Raw genomic sequence first — 7498 nt, forward strand, 5'->3', positions numbered from 1 at the left:
TAACGTGTAGGTAAGGGTGAGACAACTATTGGGGAAAGACAGAGAGGATAGAGACAGGGAAAGACGGGGCTACACGGAGATAAGAGATAGAGAGAACCCAGGGATGAGAGCGAGCAGGAACCCGACCCGGACACAGACCCAGGAGACCAGAAACAGAGGGAAGTCCCCTAGACCAAACCTGGCAGGGAGTGTGTGGGGCTGGGGCGGCCACCGGAGGGCCACCCTGGCGGGCAGAGCCAGCGACCCAGCTCGTGGGTCCCTGGGTCCGGAAACTCAAAGTCAGTTATGTAAGGACCAGAGCGGGGCGCGGGGCTCCGGGCCTGGGTGCCCCCTCCCGCTGCGCGCCGCCCGCCCGCTCCAGCCCGCGCTGCGGCGGCCCCGGCAGGAGCATGCGGGGCTGGGCAGGGCGGGGTTGGGGGGGGCAGCCTTGGGCTGCGCGTCTTTGCAGAGACTCGCCCACAGGGACCGAACCCAGGACCCCTGTCCCAGACAGCCAGGATTCGGACGTGTCTAGCTCTGACCCGAGCTCCCGGGCCCCCTCTCCTGAAGCCTGTGCTGCTCCCCGCACCCTAAACTTCCAGACACCCAGGCCCCTCTGAACCCCAAGTTCGGACTTTGGAATCCGGGACCCTTAGACCTTGGTCTCCCCTCTCCCGGACAGTCCCGGCGCTTAGGAGTGGCTTCTTCTGTCCCTCCCCCCCGTCCCTCCCGGGAACCGGGGGTCACCCCCTAGGCGGTCGACCCCTAGGCGGTCGACCCCCGGGCGGTCCAGGCTCACCTGGGCTGGACAGGGCGGGGACCTGGCTAGGCCGGGCCGGGCCGCGTTCTAGCGCTGCGCTGCTCTCGCCCTTTAAGAGGTTCCTGCCACTTTGCCCCGCCGGGGGCCTCCACCTGCACTGACAGGGCAACTCTAACGTGAGGCCCCGCCCCCGAACCGGGAGGCCCTCCAATTGGTGCAGGCAACTGCCAATCAGCGGGGCGCGGGGAGGACCCGGCAAAGAAATGAGAGTGTCTCAACCGGGAAGGGGTGGGGGCTGCAGGTGCGGCCTGCTCTGGAGGGGACAGGTAGCCTGGGTCGGCCTCCCCACCCCATCAGGTCAGGGGAGGGAAGGTTGGGAGCTGCTGGATTGACTGGTGCGGTCTCTGACGTCATGTGGCAAAAGTATTCTGAAATTTGCCACGTGGTGCTGCCCTAAGGGTACTAGGTAGGAACGGGTTGATCTTAAGGGATTCAGGGAAAATGACCCTGGTGAGACTCACCTGGGTAACTTGTCCCAGCATTTCATCCTGTATGACCTTGAACAAGTCACTTCTCTGAATCTGAGTTTCCTCCACTATAAATCTTTCAATGTTTTCCTGAGAATTAGCAGGGTATGTTAAACGTCAAGCACAGGTCTGATACATAAGGCATTCAGTAAATGTGAGTTCTGGTTCCTCTCATGCCTCTCTTGCCCCTCTTCTCAGTGACTTCACCCCTCCTGATGGTCCATCCCATCAGCTCTGTAGGGGGCTCACATAGTCACTGGTCCAAGACCCCTCCCCTCTATGTCATTTCAAACCTGTGCTAGCCCTCCTAGGGCCAATATTGGGGAGCCCACCACCTCCCAAGGGGCATTTTTCATTTTAAGCCATCCTGAGACTACAGAGACTCTTCCTCAGATTAAGGCCAAATCTAGGACTTGCTGCGCACTGAGAACAAGCCTAATCCCTCCCTCTTCCATGTATAGGAATCACAGAATCATACATAGACTATTTCCAATCTGGAGCGGCATGGAGAAGTAATCCTTTCTTTGGACAAATAGGGAAAACTGCGGCTCACTAAGGACAAGTGACTTCCTATGAAATCCTTTGAGTTTATGACCTCCCTAATAAATGGGCTAATGAGCCTGCCAGTGTTCCAATCCCCAATGTTGTCACTTACTGGCTGTGTTACTCTGTGCAAGTTACTCTCTCCAAGACAGTTTCCTCCTCTGCAAAATGGGGTTAATAAATATTTTCCTCAAGGGTTGCTGTAAGAATTGCATGAAGTAATCCACATAATATAGTTTCAAGTTAATTATCCAGTAAGTGTTAGCATTTACATTTATTATGATTATTGATGTTATTGTTCTAGCAATACACAAATAAAATAAAAGTCATAGATTCATTTCCTGCCCCCTAAATTCTCTGAGTCAGGTCCTGTTTTATGCTTTGAGATCCCAGCCTTCAAGGAAGTCATAGTCTAACAGAGGGTCACACCAAGCCCCCTAGACCTGGAGGAGAATGTTTTCTGATAGAGAAATATCCCAGAGAAGCTTTGCATCTTTGACAGAAAATCCAAACACACAAAATGCTTTCAGTCCCTAGCCATGTCAACCCCATGGGAAACTTGGCCCCCATGCAGCCAGACTCTCAAGCATACTGACATACCTTTCACTTGCCTACACACTCACCAGCCCACCAGGCAGTATTGCCCAGTGGTTATGGGTTGGGAATCTGGAAGCTGTTGATTCTGGGCTCTGTACTTAACAGCTATGTGCTTTTGGACAAACCACTTCCCCTCTGGGGTAAAATGGGATTAAGAATAGTAACAATTTTATAGTGATGTTTAAATGAGAGTATGTAAAAATATATATGCAAATACTCAATGGTCTAGTTTTATTTTTTAATTTCTCCCACATGTGTTCAACATGCCCAGGAGACAGCAGTCTGTGAGTTCCTTGACTTGGCCTCTGCAAGTAGTGGCTCCTGCCCCCACTGGCACCCTCATTCCTGACTCAATCAAAGGGCAGAGAGGAGGAAAACACCCCAGCAGTCCTGTGGATTGGTCTGTTCTAAAGAGCTGCTGTAGGCCCTGCCCCCTCCCTGTTGGGGCAGGCACGTGGCTCCAGTTATGTTGGGCTGAGCTGCCCGTGGGTGACTCAGCAGCACCAGCGCCTGCCCCAGCCTGATAAGTGTATATATGTGTGTGTGTTGGGGGTTGGGGGTGGACAGGGAGGGCTCTGTGTTTCTGAGTTTGTACATGGGGAGTACATCTGGGAAAATGTTTGTAATCTTGTGTATCTCCTGTCTTTGTGTATTTGTATGTGTGTGTGTGTGTGTGTGTGCATTGGTGCTTGTGTGGGTGTGCCTTCTTGTGAGTTTGTATAGAGGGTGTGACTTTGTGTCTGTCTGTGTGTCCTATAAACTGGTTGTGGCTGGGCCCCAGGCCCTGGGAGCTAGAAAGCTCTGCCCAGCCCTCAGGGCCTCTCTACCCAGGCACCAGTGTATGTGTGTATCTGTATAGGGGAGGGTGGATGAAGGTGGCCTTGTCAGTCACTGCATGGGGGAGGCTAGCACTGCCTGGACATCAAGCATCTTGCCCCACTTCATTGGCAGAGGCCCCACCTCCTTTCCCAGATCACAGGGAGCAACCTCCTATGAGCAGCTCACATTTAGTGATCCTGTCATTGTACACGCATTCTCTCATTTGATCTCATTGAATCATCACAGCCAGAAGTGTTCTGGAGGGGTCAGAGGCTCAGAGAACTAAAGTGACAGCCAAACATCACACAGCTAAAAGTATGTGAAGGTGACAGGCAGGGGGCAGCTTTCCTCCCTAGACTGAGCACCCAGTTCCCTGGGGCCTGTGGGGGACTGATAAGCTCCGGGTGCAGAGGAAGGAACCTGTTTGCATCTCCTTTTCCTCCTCTGAGAAGGCCTGGCCCTCTGGCCGACTCCTTATCCTGCCAGAGCCTGGGCACTGCCACCAGTTTCTAATGGGCTTGAGCTGGGTGATAAAGAGGCCAGGAACAGAGCGGGGTGGAGGTGGAGAGTGCATATATAGGAGCATCTTTGTCTTTATTGAGCACATTAGTAAAAGTTGGCCAATACCCTACTCACTCCAAGGGGGATGAGAGTCACAAGACCAAGCCACAAGATATGGTAGAGAGGGAGGTGGGCAAACTCAGGCCTGAGGCAGGGGGTATAGCAGTTGCAGATTAGAACCCCAATTCCACCATATAGAGGGTATTGTCTCCCTTCACAAGGCCTGCCTTTCCCAGCCTCAAGACACTGGAAGGGAAAACCATTGGTTGTAAATTGTGAGTTGCTCTCCATTCATAACAGACATTCCTGCTGTGATTCATGGCCTCCCATGAGGAAGGCCCTAACATACACAACTGTGTACCCAAAGCTCATACAGAGGAAAGTGATTCCATCTGAGGGATGGAATAGAGAAAACTGTCCGGAGGCCGTGACCTCCCAGCTAGACTTTAAGGATGGTTGGAACCTGTTGCTAACATCTATAATCTTAGTACTTTGGAATGCTGAGGGGGAGGTAGGAGGATCTCTTGAGGTCAGGAGTTCAAGACTAGCCTGGGAAACATAGTGAGATTCCCGTCTCTAAAAAGAAAAAGTAGCCAGATGTGGGGGTGTACACCTGTAGGCCCAGCCACTCCGAAGGCTAAGGCAGGAAAAGAGCCCAGGAGTTTGAGGTTGCAGTGAGCTATAATCTAGTCACCACACTCTAACCCACCTCCCAGGGGAGGAGCCATCTCCAGAAGGCCCTGTTGAAACAGCAATTGGTTGTCAGTGATTGTTAGCTTATTATATCTGCTGAGTGTTTCACTAACCTGTTCCCATGAGCTGTGCCTATTTTACAGATGAGTAAAATCAGGCAGAGAGAGGTGTAGTGATCTGCTCACTGTCACACAGCCAGTACATTACTACACAAGGCCAGGAGCCGCTATTGGCAGGGAAGGGCAGGAAAGAGCTGAGAGGACTGTGTAAGGACAGCTAAGATGCTGGCTTCCTTGGGATTCTGCAACCTGGGTGCAGTGGGCACCAGGGTGAGGGAACAATGGTGTCTGTCGCCCCCTTGAGGTCATGAAGCTGCTGGGGCAGAGGTGCAGAGCTGAACCTTCCAGGCTGCCAGAGGGCTGAGAGCCTGGGCAAGTGAGGGGGGAGTGTCAGCCCAAGGTGTCAGATTCAAGGCAGGGGTTGTGGTGAAAGGAAAGGTGGTACTGTCTGAGTGGTACAGTCTCAACGGCAGCCTCTCAGCTTGCACAACTTGCAGTGAGACCCCAGAAGTGAAGTGTTTGCACTTCACTTCTTTTCTCCTGGCCTTTGAGGAGACAAAAGAGATCATCTTTTATTCTGTGAAGGCTGCTTACAGCCTTGATTCTCTCTTTGCAGTTAAGGAAGCTGAGGACCCAATGGGCAGAGCCAAGATTTAGGAGCCTGAAACTTATTTGGGTGCCTCCTTAAGAAAAAGAATACAAAATTGGAATACAAAAGGCTTAGAGCTCTTCAAAGGCCTGAGCACACAGCTGGGAAGGTGGGGGAGTCAGAGTGGAAGGGGACAGTGGGTTAGCCCACTGAGGTTAGTACTGTTCACTTTTCCAAACTGTACAGAGACATATGACCTTGTGAACACAAGGCCAGAGTCCCTTCTAAAGCCTGTGCAAGCGTGGAGCCACCCGGGGGCTGGCAGAGTAAAGTATGCAATCCTCTGCCAGAGATTCAGTAATTCTGAAGCAAGAGCAGGGTCTGGGTTTATCTCTCCCAACCCCAAGCAAGTCTTCCGCCCAGATCTCTTAGAGCTTCTGCCTGGAACTGAATCCAGACTTGCTGCTCCTCCTGCATGGCCACATCTTAAGGGCTGGGCTGCTCTAGCCAGGACTGCTTCGGGATCATCTGTCCTATCCAATCAAATCCTCTTTTGCATCCGGGTTTGGAGGTCTAATCTCATAAGCCACAGGAAGTCTCCTCTGCCTGCTCTTGCCTCCCCAGGCAGTGCCAGCTCTATGCTTGGCACCCCGAGGTCTTTGGTCAGCATGGAGTTGTTTGAGTCCTCACAGTGCTATCTGTCTACTGTTGCCCATGAGTGGCCAGCCCAGATGGACACATCCTGAGCCTTTCCTCTTGCAGCCAGGCCTGGGCTGGGTACTATGAGATAGGGCTTGAGAGACACAGAGAGTCCTCAGACCTAGTCCTTGCCCTTTTCTAAATATTTAGGCCCAAGAAGAACTTAGATATCAACTAGTCAAAGTGGTTGTCAAACTGTTGACAACAGAAGTCCGATGTATGCAACAGAGGGAAGTGGTTGTTATGAGTAAAGCAGGTGTATCGGGTGACGGGGGTTGGGGGGTCAATTTGTTTGGCCTCCTCCTGTGCTGCTCCCTGCTCCTCCAGTCCCTCTAAGGAACCATGGATCGGAACCATCGCTCTAGTTCAAGCTTTTTGTTTTAACAGATGAGAAGACTGAGGCCTGGCAAGGGTAAGAGACTTGACCAAGGTCATAGAACAAGGTAGTGGCTAAGGCTGGATTCAAACCAACATCTGCTTGACCTTAGGTTTGAGATTTCCTTGCTCAGCCTCTATACCAGACAGTTAGGGTGGCACCATCTCGTTCCACCCCTGACCTGCCTCTCCCTGAACCCTCACTCTGGATTCTCTATCCACTCACCAGAGCCAGGATGGTGAAGAGAAATGTCTAGAAGCCTATAGGGGTGGGAAAGCAAGGAACCTATTTGGAGCCTCCACCCTGGAATGCAGACAGGGACTGGACTTTTGTTTGTTTTGTTCACAGCTTATTTTCAGTCTAAGTACAGAGACTGCACACAATGTGTGTTAAAAATAAAATAATAGGGTGGCACCTGTGGCTCAAAAGGGTAGGACACCGGCCCCATATGCCGGAGGTGGCGGGTTCAAACCCAGCCCCGGCCAAAAAAACAATAATAATAAAATAAAATAAAATAAAATAAATAGTATTTGGCCAGGTGCAGTGGCTGACACCTGTAATCTGGTAGGCAGAGCTGGGTGGATTGCCTGATCTCCCAGGTTCAAGACCAGCCTGAGCCACAGTGAGACCGCATCTCTAAAAATAGCCAGGTGTTGTGGTAGACACCTATAGTCTCAGCTACTTGGGAGGCCGAGGCAAGAAAATCACTTGAGCCCACGAGTTTGAGGTTGCTGTGAGCTGTGATGCCATAACACTCCACCAAGGGTGACTAAGTAAGACTCTGTTTCAAAAAAATAATACTAAAAGGGCAGTGCCTGTGGCTCAAAGGAGTAGGACACCGGCCCCATATACTGGAAGTGGTGGGTTCAAACCCAACCCTGGCAAAAAAAAAAAAAAAAAAGAATAATAATAATAATGAAATAATAGTTGAATGAATGAATTTGAGGCTGCAGCTCAGGGTAGGGGAACTCATCCCTCCAGGTTGAACTTGTCTACTCTGGGTGGCCTCTGATCCCCTTGCGGTGGGGATCTGGGATGGGCTTCTTGCAAGTAGTAAATATTCTCAGTGTCTTCCTTCTCTTTCTCATCATAGCAGTGTCCTGACTATCAGAGGAAACCACTGTGTGACTTTGGGCAAGTCACTTCCCCTCTCTCTCTGAGTCTCCACGTCTTCACTTGTTAAAAATATTCACTTGAGGCTCGGCAACTGTGGCTCAAGCGGCTAAGGCGCCAGCCACATACACCTAAGGTGGCGGGTTCGAATCCCCAGCCCGGACCCGCCAAACAACAATGACG

The 7498-nt window shown here is 51.6% G+C and overlaps 1 protein-coding gene across 1 annotated transcript in view; it reads right to left on the reverse strand.

The window, feature by feature from the left end:
• EPB41 (erythrocyte membrane protein band 4.1) overlaps positions 1 to 892 on the reverse strand; it is a 226289-nt gene extending 225397 nt beyond the window's left edge. The window contains exon 1 of the mRNA XM_023507451.1: positions 779 to 892. The gene's annotated coding sequence lies outside the window, so the exon portion shown is untranslated. The remainder of the gene's footprint in view (positions 1 to 778) is intronic.
• Between the last annotated feature and the right edge of the window lie 6606 nt (positions 893 to 7498).

The sequence above is a fragment of the Otolemur garnettii genome, unplaced genomic scaffold (genome assembly GCF_000181295.1).
Source record: "Otolemur garnettii isolate 467f Iridium unplaced genomic scaffold, OtoGar3 scaffold00184, whole genome shotgun sequence".
Classification (NCBI taxonomy): Eukaryota; Metazoa; Chordata; class Mammalia; order Primates; family Galagidae; genus Otolemur; species Otolemur garnettii.